Raw genomic sequence first — 21,939 nt, 5'->3', positions numbered from 1 at the left:
CAGCTACTATTTAATATTTTTTGGACCTGGATATCTTGGTGTTTTACTTCAAGTGAAGGTTTGAGATGTATCCAAAGAGAAGGCTGACTAGCAGAAATACCTGGCACTTGAGCCTTTAAAGTTTCTGTAATTCACAGCTCACCTTTCTGCAGTGAGTGCTGGATGCCTTTGGCAGAAGATCTGCTCTGAGGAATGATGCTTTGATTCAGATGAATTTGCTCTTCTTCCTGATTGTTTGCCATGGGAAGGCCAGGTTCCTTGAGTCCAGGGTCTTGTGCTGTCTTCTCTCTTCATCTTTTTCTTCCTCTGGTTGTGATGCCTGCATGGCCTCCAGTACAATTCTGTCTGCATCTCCTCCAGGATTTGTTCATGCAGAGTTTCAAGACTGCCATAAAAAGATAAATAAGAAATTCTTATACTAGTGGATTCTCCAGTTATTATAGAAATAAACAGTGATGATGGTAGTGATGTTTTTTTAGAGAATAGTGAAAATATGCATTTAACAGGAGACCTATCAGGTATCTGAGACTTTACTTTTAGAAAGTAAAACAGTGTTGGTGACTTTTCATATGTTGCCTGTTCCAGTAGATCTGTTCCTACCTAAGAATATCAGAAGCTATGTAACAAGGATTTGTTATGAGAGGTTACCTAATTAGTAACTTGGACCAATATTCTGTGTTGCTTTGGTTTTTTCTTGCTTAGGTTTTAATGATGATTTCACAAAAACCTCTTGCTACCTCTGGTTTAATCTCGTGTTCTGTGATGTTTTTAACATATTGGTATACCTGGTGCTTTATCCTTAAACAAGACAGACTAGTTGGATTTCTGAACTTCTCTTCTGTCTTCCTGTCTCTCCCTTCTCCCTAAAAATACTTGGTATTCAAAATATGTTTATAAAGAATTCTTGGTTTTGTTTAAAGTTGGTCTGTCAAAAGAGTCTTAGATGCAAGATGAGAGACTTCCTTGAAAGAAATAGAAGGGAGTCAAAATACAGTTCTCCTTTGAGCTGGAATTATCTTTACATTATAAAAGAGTAAATATTATTGTTCCAAATGCCTGTAGTTTGAAATTTGCCCAGTAGTTTATGAAGCTGTTCAGCAAAGATGCTCTGTGCTACTCTAGGCCTCCAAAACTTTATTCCTTAGGAGGTTCAAATGTGCACTGTGAGTCTGCTGTTCAGAGTTTTGAATTTTGCAAAACAAAATCTCCAAAGTTCCAGGTACCTTAGAAGATCCAGTGAACCCTAAATAAAAATGAACAGCATTTCATGAAAATCCTGTGCATGCTCCTCAGTTTCACACCTTCCTCTGACAATATAAAATTGTTTTAGAGACACCCCCCAGTCTTTTATTCTCCTTCAAAGATTCAGAGACCATGTTTTTAGGTAGGAGGGACTGCCAGGAAATGGCAGCAACTCGAGTTTTACTTCAGTGCTTCCCCCCAACTTCACGATCCCAGAGTTGAAAAGGCAAAGAGGTGCCCAGGCCCCTTCCCAGAGTGAACTTCTCTCTCTTTTACCTGTGAGGCACATCTGGGAACTCTGAGTGTTCAGGGCTTTGGCACCAGAAGCAGAATTGCTGCTTGGAAATGAAAACTAAAGGAGAAGTAGGAATCTGGCACTGATTAAAGAGCTGTGTTCTGAGTTCTCACCAAGGACAAATCTCTCAACTAAGAATCTAAGAATATTCATTTTCTGCTGATTTTTTTTTAGTAGTGCTACATACAGTTGTTTGATTACAGTGGTGATGGGGTTCAGTACTTGCTGCCACTAATATGGATTCTCTGCTGTTCATTTAATCCTGTAAGCTAAAGTCCAAGGTTCCAGATTTATAATCTTTCTTTTTTGCCTAAACAAATCTCATTAATATTTTAAAGGCCATATATCACCCCCTTCCTCCATTTCCTTGCTTCATTGTGCTTGTTTTCCCTGTCCCTCTGTCCATGGGGAGGCACAGTGACTGTGTTCCCATATTCACTGTCCCATGAATTACCTCTGCTCAGCCCTCAGTGTTGCTCTGAATTCTCTGCAGTTTCCAAGTCCCCTCCTTCCCAATCCATTTGCCTTTGTGAGGCTGTGGGCTTTGACAGCCACCCAGATAGCAATGAATCAGTGTTTTTATTTTTCCAACCCATATGCAAGTCAGCTTGCTTGATATAAATCATCCTGTGGCCAATTCACTTTGAAATGGGATATCCATTTACCAGCTGACTTTGCTGCTGGCTTTCTGGAGCAATGCATCCAAAACCCTCCTTTTTTTGTTAAAAAATGACTACAACATTGTGACTAACCTTTCCAGACTGTATTTCTCAACTGGTGTAGGCTGGTGTTTATTTTGGCTGCCTTCCCACTGTATAATATACACTGTTCATGCCAGCTCATGGCAAAACTCACAATTAAACCAAAATAATAGCCCAGATGTTTGTCGTAACTGCTGTGCACACTTTACCTTGTTAGCACCGCCCATTCCTTCTCCCCCCGTGCCCCCCATTGCCATCTCCTCCTTATTTTTATTACTAACCTAAAAATTCAACATTTGCTTTTTAAAATGCTTTGAATCTTGAAACTTTCCATTAGCTGGCAAGTTGTGGGGAATGGCTGTCGTGGAAGGCTCAGCCCAGCTGGTTGCTTTGAGTACTGGAAGTTCAGTGTTAGCAACACATGAAAATCCCTCTGGCTGCCATCCCATCCCATCCCATCCCATCCCATCCCATCCCATCCCATCCCATCCCATCCCATCCCATCCCATCCCATCCCATCCATCACTCCAGGCCTTCTTTTCTTCTCCCTTGTATTTGTGTCGAGTGACTTCCCAGGAGCTGCTCCAGGTTTGCACTGAGTCAGAATGTTTGTGCAGTGAGGAAAACAGCTCTGCTGAACATTTAAGTCCTTTGTGAATGTCCTGTGTTCCCCTGGAAGCTGTCTGACTGCAGGATTCAGTGAATGTTCCCTGAGTCAGTTCCTCATTTGGTTTGAGCCATTTCCAGAACTGTACAAGTTAGGCTGAATGCATGTAAAATAAATATAACTAATATTTCTTTTTTCCCCCTCTTTCTTCTGTGCTGCATCCTGCAAAGGGGAGCAACAAAGTAAGTTGTTTGTCCTTTTACAAAATCCTTTTGTATCCTGTCTGAAGGACTTTGTAGTGAAAATTAGTTTGTCTTTCAGTTCACACAGCTATTGCCTGCATGCTCTTAACAGCAAAATGTGATTAAAATATGGGTGCAAAAGTGTCTTCAAGAAAAACTATAACTGGCTCTTTGTTTTAATTTTGGGGAAAGAGTGTTAAGTGTTGCTGAGCTGGTTTTAAGGAGGTTCAGTAAGTATGCTTCTATAAAAGTATTGGGCCCAAAGATTATGAAGGTATAGTAATAAAGACCTTCTGAGGAAAGGTTACTACAGTCTGATGAAACTCATTACAGCTGGCTTTTTTGACCATACATCAAAGCTTGTATTAATGGGCAGTTATAAAAACCCAGCACTAAAGTCTTAAATAACAGATTTGCTGGCGTTGTTGGCTAAGCTGAACTAGATCAGTGTACTGGCTTTGAAGGTGCCTTAAAATGGATGGAGGAGGGTGGGGTCAACATTTGACTTGGCTTCTAGACCCTTGATGTGTTCCAGCTGGACAGCAGCAGAAGGGTGTGGGGTGTGGAGAGGGAGAACTGAAATATGCGGGGTAGGGGTTTTTTTTGAAAGTAAGCAGCACATAAAAAGACAGTTTTGCTGATGTTGATCTGATAAACGAATAATCATGCAGTTCCCAGGGTTAGGACTTTTTAATGCCATTTTTACTGAGCTTAAGAATGGAAGTTGCACATCTCACACTTTGGAATAGGATGCAGAGAGAGTTTGTCATACCTCAGAAAGGAGTTATACAGCTTTTGTGACTTTTTTCCCCCCCTCCTTCCTGTTTTGGTATATTAACCCTTAGGAAGGTGAATCTGGAGCATCAAAAGATGCTCCAGAGCAAATGTTGAAAGCAGCCTTTGAATATTGCCTGTAGCATCTCTTTATGAGCTGGAAGCTTTCTGGGATATTTGGGAAACACCCAGGTGGGTTTTAAAGATTTTGACGGTTGGGGAAATTTTGTCTGCTTCTAATTTTTGTATTTTTAACCAGTTTTGGACCACAGTGGGTCAAAAACTGATTAAACTGGTTTTAACTGGTTTTCTCTCTCCACAGTGGCTGGGCTCAGAAGCACCAAAAATACTCTGTTTTTTGGCCTGCCTGAGAAAAGGTGCTCTTAGTGTTGGGTGCGGAGGGGTTAAGAGAATTAGGGAATTGATGGCATGGAGAGAGGGACTTTACATAGGAGGTGGTGTGAAATGTAAATGTTAACTGTGTACACTAAAATGTCAAGGTAGTGTTTATAATGTTTCTTTACAACATGCTGGCTTAGGGCTTTGCTGCTGCAGGGGATGCTGCTGTGAAGGGAAATGGGGAGGGATGGGACACGCTGAGCTCTTGGGGCTGGCCCAGACTGAGTCTGGAGGGCAGGAGCTGCATGGGCCTGCTCTGTTCTGCAGAGCTGTGAGCTGTGGGGCACCCCAGGGAGCTCAGCACCAGAAGCAGCTGACAGATTCCAGCAGGACACCCATGAGCAGGGAGAGGAGAAGCCTGTGAGATGTGAGGATTTGGGAGCTCTTAGCTCTTCCTTTACTCTGAGCCAAGGGCAGTTCTTGCTGTATGTTCAGAAACTCCATCTGGCCTGGGTTGTCATCTAGAACTCCAAAAGAAATCTCCAGGAAACCATCCTAGTCTTTCTCTTTGACCCAGTTCCTTGTAAGGATTTGTGTCTCATCATCTTCTCCTCCACACAGATCATTCCTGATCCCAGCTGGACAGATAGAACCAACCTGCAGCTGCCTGCAGAGACTCAAACCCCACAATATTGAGATTTCTGTACCTAGTGGAGTTGGGAATTGACATGGATAAACCTGAGAGGTGACCAGAGATTTTCTGAGAAGAGGTCAGGGGGGAGAGGAAAGGCAGATTGACAATGGCAGTGTCTTAAAGCTTCTAATGCAACTTTATGGTGAAAAGCTGCAGGATCCTTCCTTCCTGTCCTGGCACAGCTTTCCTGGGTTGCTCCCAGAGCTGGAACCCTCCTCCAGAGCTGCCCAGTGTGCTGTTCCTGCACTGGATCCTGCCCTGTGTTCACATGTCACAATCCGGGACTCACCCATCCCTTCAGACTGTGGCCCCTTTTATACCTCTGCCTTTAGCTTTGCACTCTTGGACTTACAAAAGTAAAAATAAACATTGGAGTAATGAGTCTGTAAGAAAAAGGGGGAGGAAGGGAAGTGAAGATGGTTTATAATCGTCAGCGGACTACTAATCATTTTTATTTTTACTTTTTATTGTTGCACAATCATTACTGTAAGTGAGATTTCTCACATGGTTAAAGATAAATATATCTTCAGAAGCTTTGTTGGATAAAATCTGTAAAAGGGTCGTGTGGAATGAGGTAATGGAGACCTACCTCATTCAGCTAGCACATGTTGGCAAGCTGCATTTTGCTAATATTAACACTGAGCTCCACAGCCTAGCATGGGGAATGAGTGCAGAATTGTCCAGGGTTGTGCAGAGCACTGTGCTTCAGCCCAGCTGCTGAACACAGAGGAGCTGAGAGCTTCAGACTGTCCTAACCCACCACCGGAGATTTGCTGCTTACCCTGTGCACCTTCTTTACCCCCATTTAAAAACCAAATCCCCTCAAAACAGCCCTCCAGCTGCTGCTGTTTGAAAACAATACCAAAACCTGAACCATTCTCCCAGAGTCCACCTCCATGGGCTTCTAACACTGTTAGGTTAAAGAGTAGATAGATGCTGGGACCTTAGGAAATTTTGATTCTGAATCTCTTGGCAGTCAAGCAATAAAACAGAAGCAACAGAAAAGTCTCAAAAGCTTAAAGTACCACTTTTTAATATAAAAAGTCGCCTTTTCTTTGTCATCATTCAGCCCCGAGTTAGCCAATAATTTCTACTTGATTCAAAGTACCAAACACTTAAATGCTGATCTCAGACTTGAGAAACTTTGACTTGGAAAACCAAAATCTCTTTAAATTCCTTTTTACATATAGTGACTATAAATTTCTTGCCTTCTAATTATTTTGCATTGCTGTTCTTGCTGATACTCTTTACAGAATGTGTAGAACTAAAGTCTATGAACTCCATATTCACATCTCAGTGAAGTTGTCACTGTGCAGATAATGCTGAGCCTGCAAATGGTCACTGAGTATAAAATCAGTGTAATTTAGCTGGCATTTTCTCTTTGGGAAAAGCAGAGTCCCCCTGAAAAGAGAAGGAAAATACTCTTCCTGTCAGGTCAGTTTGCCTGTTGGTCCTTCAAATACTTTTTGGTGACATATTAATGGCTTAAATTAAAGACTTTCTTTTCTCTCCCCATTTTTCAAAAACTTTTTATTTTATTTAAAGGGGAGTTAGTGTTACTAACCCCAAATTCCAGATCAGCTACTTCATTAAGGAGTCCAGATGTCCTCCTGTCTCTTGAGACAGTCCTGGAAAATGGGAACATAGTGAAGTCAGGATCCTCATTCTCCCTTCATGTATGACAGCAGTGCTCTCAGTTCATGTGTTTGGTGCTTGGCTCTGCCCTGTAAATGCAGGGGCAGTGCCAGAAGCTGGAGGTGTCTCACACTGGAATAAAGCTCTGGTGCTTTCTTTTCAAGTCTGGCCATGTCTCTGAAAGGGCTTCAGTTCCCTCCCAGACATAACTGTGTTCCTGGCTGTGGTGATGCTCTGCCAGTGCCCTGGCCAGATCCAGTGGTTCTGCTCTGGCATTGCTCAACTCCCTGAAGCAGAAAAAGTAAAGACTTGTTTGGGTTTGTTGAAAAGCAAACTGCTGATATGTCAGAGGGCAAAACAGTGTAGTCAGAAGTGTAAACTCTGCATTTACTGAGTTTACTTTTTTTAAACTAGTCTATTTTAGAAAAGGAAGGCATTGAATTCTAGGAAAAGAAGAATTCATTTCACTTGTGACTAAAGGTGGCTTCAAGCCAAGTAGGTTTAAAAATAACTTTTAAATGAAGTGTTATTTTTTTTTTCCCAAGTGGAAAAGTGCCATAATTTTATAGACAGTGTTTCAGTCATTGCTTTGAACAGATGAGTTGGGTTTTACAAGGAAGTGCTGGTGTAAAGGAGCAGCCCCAGGGGTGAGGGTGCATGCGCACACGCTGGGTCAGAGGCAGCCCAAAGGCAGGCAGGCAAGGAAATGGCAGCCTGTTTTCCAGTCCCCTTCTCCCTGCCTGCTGCTCCAAGCATGTGCAAACATGTTTCAGATGAAAGCTATCTTCTGCTTCTCCTAAATATTTACTCCTTCAAACAAAAGCTGAAAAGATGAAACCTTGCTCCCCAAATGTTGCCAAAGAAATAGAGCAGCCCTGCTTCATATTCCTGTAAGAGTAAAAGAATTTCTGTCCTGAGAGAGTTAAAAATGGCCAGGGGAGAAGAGATTCATAGGATTGCATCAGTGGCAGGGAGTGTAACAAGATGCAGGCTGATGTTGTGAGTGGTTCCAAAGGCAGTCTGAGCAAAGCTGCTGCTGGGGTCGGGGGTTCAATGGCTGTCACAGGGTTTTATGTTCCTGCTCTTAGCTGAGCCTGCTGACATTAAGCAAACTCCAGGAAATTTAGAAATGAGCAAACATTTTTTATTTCTCTTCTGTATTCACGGTGGGCTCTTTACCGTGCTTTTGGCAAGACGTCTGCATACTGAAAATATTTTTAAATTCTTCATTTTTTATGGGGCAGCTAGTTTTTATACCACTTCTACTCCAATGAGGGATTTTGATGAAACTCTGCAGAAAGGTGAAAGCTGTCTGGCTGTGAAGTTTCAGGAATGTTAGCCCCATTCTGGATATTCAGTGAGGTTTGCCCTGGGGAAGGCAGTGAGCATGGCCAAACTCTCAGGGTGCTTTCCCAGAGCTGGTCAATGCGCACTGAAAGTTGGCTGGAGGAGAGGAAGGTGTTTCTGGGCTGTGCTGTATTAATCTCAGCCACAAAGGTGCTTTGGAGCCCAGGCTGATACCTGCAGCTTGAGTCCCTGTGGCTCCAGCTCTTGGAATAGCTGTGGTCAGGAAGGGCATGTGGGATCACCCCTGAGGGGGACTGAACAGAGGAGGAAACACACAACTATCACACACAACTATCACAAGGGTTTGGGACAATCCTAAAAGACCTTCCTTGTCTTCTAAGTCAGTAATTGCACAAAAGCTGAATAGAAATTAGGAGTAAATAAAAATTGGATTTTTTTTTTTCCTGCCAAAAATGTCACCAGGCTCACTCTTCCATAGCATTTACAGTGTAACAGGAAATGTCATCATTGGACAGGAGGGTGGAGGGCAGCTGGTGAACAGCCAGATACTCCTTTTTCTCATCTAGAAGGGAAAACAAGATGATGAGCAGAAGCTGAATGTTGCTTTCCCTGACTGTATTTTGGACTAAAATGAAGATATGCAACGCCTACTCTGACATAGTTCGTCCTGGATTTCTCTAACCTTCTCTACCTACCTTTTTTGTGGAGACAGGTTTAGGATTACCTTCCCTGTGCTGAGTCAGAATCAAGGCCCATATTTAGGGTGTAAACCCCTCCATTTTGGAGCTGCATTCTTCCATAGCTCTCCTTCCAGGATGTCATGTGTTCTGTTCTGTGGTCACTCCTCAGCTCCATTGTGGCCTTTGACTGATGTGTCTTCCCTGTTCTTCTGTGTTTGGTGTGCGACACTGATATCTCAGGAGTGCCAGTTTGGAGAATGGTGATTTCCCACTAGGAAGAGCTGTCTGTGGACATGTTCAGGTGTCTGATCAATGCAGTTTTTGGGTGACTTTCACACCTTTGTTCCTGAAGCCTCTGCTCCTGCAGCAGAGAAACAAGTGATCTCATTCTGTTTCCTTTATATTCTTCTCTTTGAAACTCAACCTCTGCTCTTCCTCTTCTATGAGCAAGTTATTTATAATTAAAGTAGAGAATTATTTACCATTGTATGTGCTCCTGAGTTCAGGTAACAGGTCACATTGTTGAGTTAGGTAGAAGCTCATTGGTGGATGGGTACAAAATTACCAAGAGCAGTAACACGCAGTGTCAGGCCCCCCTCAGATCCCTTAGCAGCAGATACTCAAACTTTCTGGTTCCATTTGCTGCACAATATTATCTTGACCTGTTCAACAGCTGGGGTTTCTAAACTGGGTGGCAGCAAACCTAAGGGCATTTATGGAAATCAAGTAAAGAAATTAACCCAGAGAATGGAAGATAAAGTCCATGACAAAAATCAGTCCTGTGCAGTGTGATTTCATGTTCAGTTGTAGTTTGGTTTAATACTGCTTGATTTTCAGTTCTAGATACTCTTCCAGTAGAAGCAGGAACCTTCTTGTGGTGAACAGAAGCCTTTGCAGTCACAGGCCAGCTGTCCCTGGCTGTGTTGGGCTGGCACTGTGTACAAATATGGAGCTGTTCATGATCATGGCCTGGAAATAACTGCTGTACCAGATTTCTAAATTATAGTTATTAAAGGTTATCTGGCTGATTCAGACAGCAAAGTCTCAGTAGTAGCGTGAGACTGTGCTTAGCTCTCCTAAGGACTGACCTTAGCTCTTTTTAGCTTAACTTTTATCCACTTTTGCAGCTGCATACAGGGCAGGCATCCCCAAAAAGCTCAGCTTCTCTTTCAGATCACCTGTGCCTCTAGGTGTGGCTGCAAACACTCCAGATATGTGCTCATGTCAGCTCTGTGCACCAAGGAGCTCTGTGGGCAGAGTTTCCTGCTGTTCTCCACTGAGGGCTTTGACACACGTGGTGGTCTCTCTGCTGAGACCAAAATGCAGCATTGTCTGCAGTCCTTAACACCACCTGGGTTGCCCTTGGTGTGGTGCAAATCAAGGCTCTTGCTTTAGGAAACCTCACCTTCAGTTGTCTTTTTAGTTTGAAAATATCAGTTCCCTCTTAGTTATACGCTGCTCTGCAGAAAATACCTCTTAATGTGGTGGGTGAATGTGTGGGCTCAGAAATGGTTTCATTTCAGCCAGGCTGGGCCATGGTCAGGCTGGAAGATGAGCATGGGGAAGTGAATGGCATCACTTCCAGAGAGTGAGAATTCCACCTGTTGTGAGTGGGACTGTTGTCCTTAGTGTTGCATAACTTTGGGGACTGTTTGGGTTTTTCCAGTGATTTTTGCATCTGATTAGAGTTCTGCTAAAATAAAGTTCTCCTTTCGTAGAACCAATCCTGTCTTTGTCTCACTGGGGCTGTGATTTCTGCCCCATGTCCCATTTATTTTCTTGAGCTCCCTCTTCTTTGTGCAGTTTCTTTTGTAAGCCTCAGCATGATGCCTTTCCAGCAGCTGGTTTTAATATTGGGAATAGATACTATTTGTCTAGAAGTTGCAGTTGCAGATCAGGATCCCATTTTACAAACTGAGAGTAAGAACATTGTTCCTGGCAGTCCAAGAATGGCATGAGAGAATCAATGAATTATTGCAGGACAGTGTTGTTTGTTAAAGGTTTGTCACTAGCACTAGAGTGCTTCAGAAACAGGGGTTTGGGGCGCACTACCTGTTTGGCACTGGTCTGCCTAGCAAAGGACATTTGTTCTTTAAAAATACCTCACTCCAACATCTTCTGAGTATGCAGGGATTTCTTTCTTCTTGTCTTTTAAATATAAAGGGGATTAATCCTCCTGTTGTGATTATTTCTCAGACACTCTTCAATTCTTCTCTGAAATTTGACACTTGTTGATTCGAGTGTCCATCCTTACATGGTGGAACCACTCAGCTTAGAGTATGAAAAGGGCTCAAAAGCATGTGTTGGGTCAGTTGTTCAAGTGATAAAACACCAATAATCCTTGTGAAGTATCCTAGATGTGGGCATGCAATGAAGTTCTCCCTCCTTCTATGTACCCAAGACTGAGTGTCTGTCTATTTTTCAAGACCCTGGTTAATGTCTTTGTTCAGGCACACTGGATGGGCTTCGTTTAGTGTATGGAACCATCAACATCTTCCCATCAGAATTCTGCTCTTTTCTGATGGGTTCCTACTGGGGAATTGCATTTTTGGGAGTTTGTGTTTAGAATAATCATTGATTATTCCTTCCAAGTCTGGATCTCTGACTGTGAACTGCTTTACTCTCTCTTCATTGCCAGTGGATCCCTGGAAGTGCCAGGTTCTCAGGTAATTGTCTTTGAGCAGCAAAGCAAAGGAACTCAGATCTCCAATGGAATACTTAAATACACGTCTTTTCTCTAGTGAGGCTCTCAGTGTGACCTGTTCCTCTCCCATGCATTGCTTGGGGTTTTTTCAGGCAAAGTCTTCCTGTCTATGCTCCTTTTAGTTGAATCTTCCATTTGAGATGTTGGAATGATTTACTTGACCTAAAAGATGCTCCCTTTTTAAAGAGTTCTTTATTTCTTATTTGCAGCTGCTCATGCTTCTTCAGTATTGGTGGCCTGTAGAATGATGGTTCATAGCTTTTTATAAAACATGTTTCATCATAAGGAGAAGAATATTAAGCTATGGTCACAAATACCTGAAAATTGTCACAAATGCCCCATTCCTTCCAAATTCAACCTCCAACTCACAATGGAAAATTACATTCAAATATTGGTGATGCTGCTGCTTTTGTTGCTGAGCATTTGGGTAAAAACACTCTTTTCTATGGTAACTTCTCAGCCCCTTGGGAATGACTATTCAATGCTTTCAACCTTCTATTATTTTCTTGACAATTTTCTGGCTATATCCTGGAAAGTTTCTGGAGTCTGCTATGGCTCTACAGCAGCTGAGAATAAACTAAAACATGCTCTTTTCTAGTTGTAAAGGTATAACTTTGGGCAGGGGAGCTTTCCAGTACAAAATAACATGTCCACATTCACATGGAGACTAAAAACTCATCAGAGAGTGAGATAAAATGTCCAAGGAGTTGCTCCCAGGTTCCCACTCAGTCCTCTTGGATATCTTCAAGCACTAAGTATTTTGCTACAGAACATAATCTCTGCTTGACACAGAATGTTTCTGTTAATATTCCTACCTGGAATTTCCCACTCAGTCCAAGTTCAGACATCACAGTGTTCAGATCTGGTCATTTGTTGGGAAACCACTGTGATTTCTCATATTTTTACAAATTTATTGAGTTTAAAGTCTCTTGCTGGAAGATGTGCTTAAAAATGCATTCTTCCAAAATGTTGTGCTAATTAAAAAAAATAAAAGAGAGAGAGAAGAAAGAAAATAAAAGTAAAAAATATCTTCATAGCCAAAGTAGTTCTACATTGCAAAGTATACAAAGTTTATCCATCCCTTCTTTGGTCTATTCTTTGCCCAGCCTGCTGTATGTCTCATAAGATGCTCCAGAGAGAGATGCAGTGACCTTTCCACTCTGTGTCTTTGGACGTGCTGTGGCAGGATATTTGAACCCATAACATTTAGTTTGAAACCTGCAGAATGCATTGAAATCCAGGCATTTATGTATCTTGAGAGTGCACCTGCATGTAGTCAACAGAGGAGCTGTTACAAAAAGCCTTTTTGCCCCCACTTTCCCCCAGTTTGGATTAGACATGTCACACAAGAGCTGGAATATGAGGCAGCCTTAGCAAGCAGCCACAGCAGTTCTTGCTGGGTTTTGGGTTTCCCAAAAGGATCTGTGCTCAGTAGGTTGTTCTTCTGCCAAAGGTTTTATCATGTGGACTGAATATTGTAACAGAACAGACAGCACCATCTTCATGTGTTTTTAGACATGTTATTTACTGGGGTTTCCCTGAAGAAAGCTTGGGGATTCTTTCCTTATGAGTCACTAACGAAGTGATTGTTTTTATATAAACTTTCCTTCAGCTGGTTAGAGTTGGAACACAGTGTCTTGTCCTCTTTCTGGGGTCTGACTTTCCTCTTAATTTTTTTTAATAGTTGTCCCTGCAGCCAGCAGGATGGTTTGAACCTCCTGGCTTCCCCTCACACTCCCTCTGAGTTCCATAGTGTTGAAAATCACTGTTCTGGCTGGCCAACATGCTGGTGGGATCACTCTGTGTGTGTGTGATTCCACTTCTCAGCTTTCTGCCTTGTGCTGCTTTTTCAACTCTGCACCTTCCTTGTGGTTTAAGGGAGAATGTGCTGTTGACATTACCCAAACTGGAGTTTGCATTTCATGTGCTGAAATGAAAACAAAATTGTAAAGAACGTTGATAGTTGACTTCAGCGGCATAAAGGTTAAAAGCTGTAAAGTGCTGTGTTTCCATAATGGAAATCACCAGAGCTGGAGAGACACATCCCTTCCCTTGCATATGCCTGAATCCTTTCCCAGCCTCTTTCAGTGGTGCAGAATCACTTTTAATGACCTCCCTCCACAGCTTTTGAGTTCAAGCCCAACTGATGGCGCCAGGGCTGAACCACAAGGAGATCTCTGGGCAAGCCGTGCCTGTGTCAGCCTTCCCTGCAGGCAGATGCTGTGCAGCCCACTGCACTTCCTTGTGGGGCTTTTTTATTACATTTTACATTTTTGAGCCTGAGACAGGAGCTGTGTTAAATCTGCTAAGCCAGTAATGTGCCCATAGGTGTGAAATTCTAGGCTATGCTTACCAGCTTCTCTTTCTGACCTCACCTCAGTATTTAAACTCTGGGTGTACATGTGTGTAATCATATGGGTGTCTGACTTCACAGGTAATACTCTGCATTTACAGATCTGTTAAGATGCAGGGAATTATTTTAACCCAAGAAATATGCAGAATTCAACAAGTCTTTTTCATAACCCAAGATTGGATTTCTTTATTTTTACAGGAACAGGAATGGTTTAGCTGGAATGAAAATGTTCATTCCACTGCATCATTAGCTACAGGCAATCTTCAGCTGAAGCCTAGCCCATTTTTCATGCTAAAGCTCTAGTAGTTTGATCATTAATCAACATGTAGGATGAATTTCTGGGGCTGAGAAAGCTTGTCTGTATGCCTGTAATTTAAGATGAATTCTTTTTTGTTTTTTTCTTATGAAAGGTAGTCAAAAAACAAATTATATTTTAAGGAATTCACCTCTCTCTCACCCCTTTCTACTATTCCCCTTCTGATAAACACCCCAAAACTTTTCATGAGATGGATATGGAGTTTTAGCTGGAGTAGCAGATTCTCAAGTGTGTCATTTGATCCTCCAATAAATCTAAAGCAATCTTCTGTTAGATGAGATCAGTCTCTGACATGGTCACTGTCTCAAGTGTCCTTAATACTGATAGTCCAATCCGACTTGCTTTCATCACTTTAAATGTCAATTTTAGGGTCTTGGATCAAGTTTTTCCTTCCCTCCTCCATTACATGGAAACTGTAACCAGCAGCCCATGGGAGCATCAAGGTCTGTAGTCACCTCTTCACCTGCCTTTTCACCTGCCTGCTCTTCTCCCAAAAGGTGAAAACTCAGAGGACTGATCCTCCAGTTTGGAGACAGCAATGGGAAAATCCTGCTTCAAAAGGCAGGAGTTGTTTTACTGCTGTTTCACTCTGGTCTGACCAGGCTCCACATTGCTCTGCACACACCTGTGGAACATGCACTGCTTCTCCAGCCACATGAAGAAAGTGCTCAAACAACAATCTCCTTGCCCAATAGCCTAAGAGAAGTCTTCTCCAAAGGCCACTCAGCAGCAGAAACAGCTTTGGGTGATCAGTGAGTGCATGGGGGGTTTTGGAGAGCACTCTCAAACCCCTTCCCTCTCTCCTCCCTTAGGTGCTCCCCAGTTTATCCTGAGAGCTGCTGCAGAAGGCAGGGGAGTATGGTTTGGGACATGGCCAAGGATCTCCTGGGGGAGGAAGGGAGAGGGCCAGATAGTTCATAAAAGATGCAGAGATGTTCCAGTTGAACTGTCCAGGGCTCTCAGAGGCTGCACTGCTCTGCCCAGGGGAGCCTGAAAAGCAATTTCAATGCAATGAAAATAAAATACTCTTGTTCTCAACATGCAGCTTCATTTGGCTCCTAAGGAAATAGTGCAGCAGCCCTGGGAGCAGGAGAAGTGTCATCTGTCACCTGGAATCTCGTGGCTTTCTCCATCAGTGCCCAGTCCTTACAAAACAGTGTTACTCCTACAACACTGCTCAGAACAGAGACCACCAGCACGTGTGCTCCTTCATGGCACATCAAAGCAGTGTCTTGGAATCATCTGATGCTCACTTGGCTGTGCCTGGGCTCTCCCTTCCATTTTCATTGCCAGCTGCTGAGCTCCCTGTCCCGTGCAGCAGCTGTCATTGGTCTGTCAGCATACAGCTATGATTTGATCCTGTTTCTGTTTTCCCAATCCTTGAAGTTATCCTTGTCTTCCAGGACACTGTTCAGTCTCCCATTGTGTTGACACTACCTCACAATCCTGTCTAATGGGCAGAATCAAATTTAACTGGCAAGTTTATGCTATTTTATTTCAGTAAGACCCATCCATTCAACCCTTTGATGATTAAATCCTTCAAGGCTGCTCGTTCTTCTTTCCACATTAAACAAATCCTTCAAGGCTGCTAGTTTTTCTTTCCACATTATAACTTATTTATCTGTTACAGAGTTGTTGTACTACACTATTCTTTCATTAATAATCATCTTTATAAGCTTGTTTGCCAGTCTCCTAAGGGTATCCCATTGCTGAACCAAAGATCTGTCAAGTTTTCTTTAGTCAGCAAAATCAGTTAACTTACTGAATTTGGCATGCTCTGCCATTTTTATTTTTCTTTTTTTAAAATTTTATTTAAGGTCTAAGCTCTTTAGAAGTATGTTTAAAAGCCTTGAATATAGTCATGGCTTCACTAACAAGCCTGTACTTGCATCAATTTTCTTCTCATTTTGTTGAGTACCATGCTGATAACTTCATGCTGTGATCCTGCACCCAATCCATGGCAGCAGCAGGAGCTGCTGCCTTACTGGGAGCTGATGGCTGAGGTTTCTTGTTTGGTTTGGGATTTTTTGGAGTGTTTTTTTGGGTTTTTTGGGGCAGGGATTGGTTGTGTTGTTTTTTTGGGTTTTTGAGGTTTTGGCGGTGGTGGTTTTTTGGTGTGGGTTTTAGTTTGTTTTTGGTTTTTTTTTTCTGAAGGTAGCAATTTATTCCTTCACTGTTTCCATTCACATCTCCTGCCCTGGTTAGGAGAGAATGATGATTTTGCAGTAAGGTTTCTTTCACCTGAGAAAGCTGGTGCAAGAATTTTGTCTGTGACAGTGTGGTCTGAGGAGCCCAATGAAAATCATCCTCTCAGCTAGGAAGCTTCAAGGCAGATGGCTCAGGCTTTCCCCTGCCTTGCTCTGGGTGACAGAAAGCTGCCTGTGAGTGCCAGTAATTCACACTCCTGTGCCACAGCATTTTCTCCTTTGCCATATCAGTGAACTGCACCCTGAAACACAGCCTGTGATTTCAGACCATGGTCTTTCTCCTGTGCTTCCTTTGCTGCTTCTCTGGCCACTGAGTAGTTTTTGTTTTCAGATTCTTTCATTTTCCTCTGGTTCAGTTCCCATTCCTCTTCCACATTCCCTCAGGCAAGTTGATCTCAGTGCCTGTTTCCATAAGCCCTCCCTTCCTCCAGCAGTGCTTCCTGTGAACCTTGGATCACATCCTCTCCATTTTCTTGCCACTACCCCGTGCCCTTGCACTCCCACATCCTATCTGTGTGTGGGGGAAAGAGGGACATGCTTTTGTAGGCACCTGAATTGAAGGTGTGCTAGTTCATGCTGAGGTAGGTGTCTGTCTCATTCTAGACAGCATTAGGCACAAATAAGAATTGTTTCATGTGGAATACGTAATTATTAGTTGGAAAATCTGCACGTTCTCAGATGCCTTGTCAACACTCCACGCCTCAAAATGTGCAGTATCCAGCAGCTGTGGTGTTAACCTTTGCTAGGCCATGCTGAACATGGGAAAAATCAGTAATTTTTGTGTTTGCATGGGATCTTTGTTTGCTGTGATTAATGGTCCACTAACAGTGTCCAGTGCAAGTTCAGTGCAATGTACAAAGTGTCTTTGATGCCAGACATTCTACAGTGCTGTGCAGAAACCAAAGTTAATAGTTGTAAGCCTGAGAAGACTGGAATGTTTTCAATTTACTTTTAAACAAATGACTTTATTGTGCCATTCTCACATGGGAGTAAATTCCACAGCCTTAGTGCCACATTAGACAAAACTTTTTTACCTGCTGGTTTCTGTTTATATTTGGAGAAAATAAATTAACCTCAGTTAGGAGTTGGGGGAATAGGACAGAACTATTAAACTCAGTGGGAATTCTGGCAGGGGTTTTGTTGGGAGCAGAGTGGGATGCAGGAGTGCAGGATGGAGCTGGAGGATGATTTGTGCTGCAGTGAGGAGTTAAGGAATTCTTTGTGCCTGAAAATCAAACTTGTGAAGGACACCTGTAGGAAAAGCATTCAAATTGGTTTTGCCACTCCACAAATGTAAGGACTCAGTTGTAATCCTAAGTAAACCCAGTGGGTACTGGGAAGGAGATTGTTGGAGACTGTGGCTGGGGATGGATCAGGCCCAATTCCTGAAAGGAGCAATTTTGGAAGTAAAGGGGTTGCATCCATCCAGAAATGACAGCTCGTGACCCCAAGGAGGGAAAGTGTCCCTGAACTCACCCACATTCTCCTGTAATGGTAGAGATTTCAGACTGACACAGGGAAGTTGTGAAGGAATTCGACTTTAATACTTACAGGATGGACTAATACCATGAATTTGCAAAAATATTAAATGTGTGCAGAATGTCCAGGTAGGAACATGGATCCATCCAGCATTGCTCCAAGTGGGAGACCCTCTCATGATAATAATTGTGATCTTCTGGTGGATGAAATGCACAACCCATTCCAGTGACTCCTTTGGACTGAAACATGAGTGTCCATTAATTCCTAACAGAACCAACAACACTGGATGGTTTTTTCAGCTCACTTGGCTTTTTTTGTACTGAACCTTTTTTTACAAGGCTTTTGTTTTGTGCTTGTTCCATGGTTTTATGGCTTTATAAATCCATATGCAATCAATAAAAGGATTTGAGTTTTGTTTTGACTAGGTTTTGCTTTTACTTGGGCCATCTACAGTTCTTTAGTATTTTATGTTGTGCATCACTGCGTTGAAATCCAAATGGAACAAAATTACAGGTTTAAATGATGCTCAGGTAAATGCAACTGCAAAATTGGACAAACAAATCCCCTCACCTGAAAACAGCATTAGAGTTTGTTGTGAAGACAACAAACTCTATGTTTCTAACCTACATCTGGTCTTTTCCAAAGTAGCAGCTCCTCTCTGTGCAGTGGCTTCCCATAAATCCTCACCTCAGTTAGAAAATGACCAATGCAAATGGTGCCAGTAATTTTGCAGTGTCCTCAGAGCCCTAAAGCCTTTGCTGCTACTTGTTTGGCCTCTAGAGTAAGATACACCTAAAGGTAATGCAGAATGTGCATGGGGAAAAGGGGCTGAGAGTTATTCCCACTTCAATTTATGAGGCAGGGAAAGTCTTTCAGCTGGGTTTCTTCTCACTGTGTGGCCTTTTCCCTATGAAAAAGAAATTGTGTATATTGATCATTGCTGAAAGAAACCAAAGTGTGTACAGCAGGTGACAGCTTTTACTGATGGGGACAGAGGCAGGGCCAGTCCTTCCCAGGTGATGCCTGTGCATGGTTTATTCCCACAAACACAACAATGATTTTGGTACAACTCTGGATTTTCCAAACACTCAAAAATGTATTTTAGGACTTGTTCTGGTCCCTTTTCCTGTGCTGGGGAAGAAGCTGTGTAGGAGAGGACAGGATGGCTGCTGCTAAACCTGAGTGTTCCTGGGCAGCAGCAGGTGCCCAGCTGCCCTCTTCAGATGGGAAACACAACTGTGCTGAGCAAACAGCAGCAGGCTGGGGCTGGTTTGGGTTTCCAGACTGGGCAGAGTAAGGAGCAATTATGTGTTTTTGCCTGAGATTCCTGCAGCCCTCTGTAAGCCACTCACTTCCTGGCCATCTGGAAAGGCAAGGCTCTCACTTGCAATGTCTTGGGAAAAAGGAGGAGGAGGGAATGTGCTGGGCTGGAAGTGTCTCATCCCCTTTATGTCCCCAAAGCCTGCCTACAGCAGGGAAATAACCTGTGCTCCAAGGGGGCTCCCCAGGCCCCCCAGCTTGGCAGAGAGGGAGGGAACACAGGGCTCTGAAGGCAGAGGTGTCTCAAATGAAATGATACTCCAGTCCTGCCACAAAAGTCTTAATGGTCCATGACTTTTAATACAGCCATAAGGCTATAAATTCAGGGATTTTGACCTCAAAGTCTTTGAGCATGTTTAAAAATAGCTCACCCATCCTCATTTTATCACTTCATCTACTCTAACACAATTTTGGAACCTGCCTCCATCCCATCTAGCAGGGGAACACTATAATTAAGAAGCAGTTTTGAAAGGCTGTTCTCTCTTAGCTTAAGGCAGAATAAGGCTTTATGTATTTTGCAGGAGATTATAAACAATTCATTGGCTAAAATTAGCAGTAAAAAGGGAGCCCCAGCTCTTTCCTGCCCTGTGGTTTGTACCACAAAGACTTAGTGTTTTCAAATCATGACAGAGCTCTCTAAAACCTTGAAAGCATATTATGTATGTGTCACTTTGGCTCAGTTAGGAATAGTCTCACCTCCAAGCCAGAAGGCCATGGGATAAATTACATGCCTGCCCCTGGATATTGCTGTCTCCCTGTAATTTCATTGCAGAAAACCTTTAGAAGCATAGGGGAAGAAGAGGGAAATTTCCTGTCTGGAGCTCCAGTGTGAGACATTCAGTGCTTGGGATGATCCATTAAACCAGGGCTCTTCCCCCCAGCTTTACTCACCAGGCACAAACCCTGGAGCAGGGAGGGAGAGCCCTAATGGGAGGGGAAGTTTTTTCTTTTCTTGACAAAAGCAGTTGTAATCCTCAGGATTGTGTGTGAGAGCTGCTGCTCCTCATTGTGCTGCCACCAGGACAGGGTTTCCTTGAGTCTTGATTTGACCTTTTGCTGCTGATCAGTGACAAAAAGGGGAAAACCAATAAATCCTTTTGAACTGAAAACACCAGAATAGATAATTTAACTTTTTAAAAGTTAAATTGCAGAAATAACCAACTGAAGTGCCAAGTTAGGGTTGTTTGTGGCAACAGCAAAGCCAGGTAATTTTAACTGCAAAGGTAAACTCCATATGGTCACAGTCCTAATCACTGATGTCCTTTTCCTTCCCCACAGAGAGGAGGTCAGAGTGGTTTAAGCTTTAAACTTTATAGTTTCATTGTGGTTTGTGCCAAAGGGAATGTGGGCTTATAACATGAAGTGTTTATGTTTGTTGTTTACAGACATGTGCGTTAACTTACCAAAATCTCACCTTCTCTTAAATAAAATTTATTTTTAGGAGGAAAAAGAAATTCTTTCATTTTCTACTGCTTTTATAGAATACATAGAAGGGGTTTGTCATAGTTATACAAAATGGAAGCCATGTCATTAATGTATGTACAGCATAGTTGCTCACAACTCATTTCTTTCCCTGAAAACAATTTTACCCAAGAATGTTCAATGTCTGTTTTTGTGGCATGAATCCAAAATGCTCCTCCATAGATGATTTTCTTTTGTTTAGAAGTATTTCTTACATTTCAGTTAAGTGCTCAGTGTTTTCAAATTCCTCCTCTGCTCTGTTTTGAGGCTTTTTTGCTACAGCAATGCTGCAGGTCCCATTTTTGTTTGCAGCTTTAAAGGGGAACTTAAATGGAGACTATGGACATGGTGATCATTGATGCTCTGCTGAGGTAGGAGTTCCTGCCAGGATTTGTAGCCCACTGTCACTCTGCCTGACTGAGAGCTTATGGAACACTCACTGATGTGGATGAGAGCTTTGAATCTTAGGACCTGAATTATCCAATGAAATGTTTTGATGAGGACTCTGGCCAAGCTATGCTTGAGATATGATTCACATCTGGGAAAGGCAGATTTGTCAACACAAGATGCTGCTGGTTCTTGTGTGTCCACTTAATAAATTAGATGAAATACATTCCTTTTTCTTACTATTTTTTTTTTTTTTCAGATAGTCATTTTCTGTGGGTACTGCAGAGACTCTGAGAATTGGGCCAAGAGCTGGAGAGATAATCCATCTTGTCCTGGCAGGAATGTTGGCCCATACAGTCACATCTGGGGTGTGGGTGGGGGGGTCCCTGCAAGGCTTGAGTTGGTAATGGGCTGTCAAAATTGGGGGTAAAAGGTGGGCCAGGGGGTTGTCCACAAGACAGATTTCTGCACTGTGATGTGGTCCATGCTGGGAAAACAAGGTTGAGAACCCTTCCCATGGAGGCTGGCTGAGCAGTGCTGGCTGAAAGTGAGGCAAAGGGAAAGGAAATGGTGCTGCTGCAGAGCACAGAGATCCAACTGTGTGAAAGCAGTGAGGGTGCTATTAAAATGCCATCTTCCTCTCCCTTCCCCTTTCCTTCCTCCCTTGCTCCCCCTCTGCTGTCAGCCTGGCCGAGGAAAAGTCAAATAACGTACGACTGTGTTCCTTGGCATCACAACTGCAATTTCCCTTCAGGGGCTTCAAACTTAAGAATGGGAGGTTTTAAATCTTGCTGATTCGTGCTATTCCAGCAAGCATATGTGTGAGGAAAAAGAACAATGCCAGCTCAAAAGAGAAATCACAAGTGAGAAATCATTGCTGCTAAATCAGGTGTTGCAGAGGCCAGTGGAAAATTCAGACACTAAGAGAAGTAGGAAATTGCTTTGTTTAGAGCTGGGAAGGTTAATGAGAATGAATTAGAAAGTGCTCTCTGTGTATTCAGCCCCTAAGGATTTGAGCAAAGTTAGAGGGATTTATTTACTGATTATCCAGACTATACAACTGGCAATAAGATTAAGTGAGGAATTTTGGAACATGCTGACATTTCTTATTTGCATCATTTACTATGGAGATCATTTGTCGGTGCTGCACTGAGCTTGTGGTGAGCCAGGGCTTAGTCTGGCCCAGCAGAGACAG

The 21,939-nt window shown here is 42.8% G+C and overlaps 1 protein-coding gene across 3 annotated transcripts in view; it reads left to right on the top strand.

Moving 5' to 3' along the window:
• Positions 1 to 21,939, top strand: part of DNM3 (dynamin 3) — a 168,008-nt gene that overhangs the window by 115,992 nt on the left and 30,077 nt on the right. The gene's annotated exons all lie outside the window — the stretch shown is intronic.

The sequence above is a fragment of the Melozone crissalis genome, unplaced genomic scaffold (assembly GCF_028551555.1).
Source record: "Melozone crissalis strain CALT ecotype California unplaced genomic scaffold, PUWL_Pcris_2 ptg000045l_1, whole genome shotgun sequence".
NCBI classification, from domain to species: Eukaryota; Metazoa; Chordata; class Aves; order Passeriformes; family Passerellidae; genus Melozone; species Melozone crissalis.
This window is presented reverse-complemented; position numbering and strand designations above follow the sequence as displayed.